The sequence below is a fragment of the Crinia signifera genome, unplaced genomic scaffold, assembly GCF_055691185.1.
Source record: "Crinia signifera unplaced genomic scaffold, ASM5569118v1 HAP2_SCAFFOLD_247, whole genome shotgun sequence".
NCBI lineage: Eukaryota > Metazoa > Chordata > Amphibia > Anura > Myobatrachidae > Crinia > Crinia signifera.
In genome coordinates, this window is record NW_028142140.1 from 142,608 (window position 1) to 145,356 (window position 2,749).

Consider the following 2,749-nt stretch of genomic DNA (forward strand, 5'->3'; position numbering starts at 1 on the left):
GGCATGGGCCACTTGATCACTAGGTAGGCGAGAGTGCTAGCAGGTGACGCAGGCCACTTGATCCCTAGCACTAGCAGGTGGCACGAGCGAATTGATCCCTAGGCAGGCCAGAGCTCTAGCAGGTGGCATGGGCCACTTGATCCCTAGGCGGGCCACAGCGCTAGCAGGTGGTGTGGGCCACCTGATCCCTAGGTGTGCGGAAGTGCTAGCAGGTGGCGCGGGTGGGCCAGAGCGCTAGCAGGTAGTGAGGGGCACCTGATCCCTAGGTGGGCCATAGCGCTAGCAGGTGGCATGGGCCACTTGATCCCTAGGCAGGCCAGAGTGCTAGCAGGTGGTGCTGGGCACCTGATTCCTTGGTGGGCCAGAGTGCTAGCAGGTGGCATGGGCCACTTGATGCCTAGGTGGCCTAGAGTGCTAGCATGTGGCGCGGGCCACTTGATCCCTAGTTGGCCTAGAGCGCTAGCAGGTGGCGAGGGGAACCTGATCCCTAGGCAGGCCAGAGTGCTAGCAGGTGGCGCGGGCCACTTGATCCCTAGGTGGGCCAGAGCGCTAGCAGGTGGTGAGGGGCAACTGATCCCTAGGCGTGCCATAGCGCTAGCAGATGGCATGGGCCACTTGATCCCTAGGTGGGCGAGAGTGCTAGCAGGTGACACAGGCCACTTGATCCCTAGCACTAGCAGGTGGCACGAGCGAATTGATCCCTAGGCGGGCCAGAGCTCTAGCAGGTGGCATGGGCCACTTGTTCCCTAGGCGGGCCACAGCGCTAGCAGGTGGTGCGGGCCACCTGATCCCTAGGTGTGTGAGAGTGCTAGCATGTGGCGCGGGCCACTTGATCCCTAGGTGGGCCAGAGTGCTAGAAGGTGGCCCGGGCCACTTGATCCCTAGGCGGCAGGCCACCTGATCCCTAGGTGTGCGAGAGTGCTAGCATGTGGCGCGGGCCACTTGATCCCTAGGTGGGCCAGAGTGCTAGCAGGTGGCACGGGCCACTTGATCCCTAGGCGGGCCAGAGCTCTAGCAGGTGGCACGGGCCACTTGATCCCTAGGTGGGCCACAGCGCTAGCAGGTGGTGCGGGCCACCTGATCCCTAGGTGTGCGGAAGTGCTAGCAGGTGGCGCGGGCCCCTTGATCACTAGGTGGGCCAGAGCGCTAGCAGGTGGTGAGGGGCACCTGATCCCTAGGCGGGCCATAGCGCTAGCAGGTGGCATGGGCCACTTGATCCCTAGGCAGGCCAGAGTGCTAGCAGGTGGTGCTGGGCACCTGATTCCTTGGTGGGCCAGAGTGCTAGCAGGTGGCATGGGCCACTTGATGCCTAGGTGGCCTAGAGTGCTAGCATGTGGCGCGGGCCACTTGAGCCCTAGATGGGCCAGAGCGCTAGCAGGTGGCGATGGGCACCTGATCCCTAGGCAGGCCAGAGTGCTAGCAGGTGGTGCGAGCCTAGGTGGGCCAGAGCACTAGCAGGTGGTGAGGGGCACCTGATCCCTAGGCGGGCCAGAGTGCTTGCAGGTGGTGCTGGGCACCTGATGCTCAGGCGGGCCATAGCGCTAGCAGGTGGCATGGGCCACTTGATCCCTAGGTGGGCGCGAGTGCTAACAGGTGACACAGGCCACTTGATCCCTAGCGCTAGCAGGTGGCAGGGGCGACTTGATCCCTAGGTGGGCCAGAGCTCTAGCAGGTGGCACGAGCGAATTGATCCCTAGGCGGGCCAGAGCTCTAGCAGGTGGCATGGGCCACTTGATCCCTAGGCGGGCCACAGCGCTAGCAGGTGGTGCGGGCCACCTGATCCCTAGGTGTGCGAGAATGCTAGCATGTGGCGCGGGCCACTTGATCCCTAGGTAGGCCAGAGTGCTAGCAGGTGGCACGGGCCACTTGATCCCTAGGCGGGCCAGAGTGCTTGCAGGTGGTGCTGGGCACCTGATCCTCAGGCGGGCCATAGCGCTAGCAGGTGGCATGGGCCACTTGATCCCTAGGTGGGCAAGAGTGCTAACAGGTGACACAGGCCACTTGATCCCTAGCGCTAGCAGGTGGCAGGAGCGACTTGATCCCTAGGTGGGCCAGAGCTCTAGCAGGTGGCACGTGCCACTTGATCCCTAGGTGGGCCACAGCGCTAGCAGGTGGTGCGGGCCACCTGATCCCTAGGTGTGCGGAAGTGCTAGCAGGTGGCGCGGGCCCCTTGATCACTAGGTGGGCCAGAGCGCTAGCAGGTGGTGAGGGGCACCTGATCCCTAGGCGGGCCATAGCGCTAGCAGGTGGCATGGGCCACTTGATCCCTAGGCAGGCCAGAGTGCTAGCAGGTGGTGCTGGGCACCTGATTCCTTGGTGGGCCAGAGTGCTAGCAGGTGGCATGGGCCACTTGATGCCTAGGTGGCCTAGAGTGCTAGCATGTGGCGCGGGCCACTTGAGCCCTAGATGGGCCAGAGCGCTAGCAGGTGGCGATGGGCACCTGATCCCTAGGCAGGCCAGAGTGCTAGCAGGTGGTGCGAGCCACTTGATCCCTAGGTGGGCCACAGCGCTAGCAGGTGGTGCGGGCCACCTGATCCCTAGGTGTGCGGGAGTGCTAGCAGGTGGCGCGGGCCACTTGATCCCTAGGTGGGACAGAGCGCTAGCAGGTGGTGAGGGGCACCTGATCCCTAGGCGTGCCATAGCGCTAGCAGGTGGCATGGGCCACTTGATCCCTAGGTGGGCGAGAGTGCTAGCAGGTGACGCAGGCCACTTGATCCCTAGCACTAGCAGGTGGCACGAGCGAATTGAT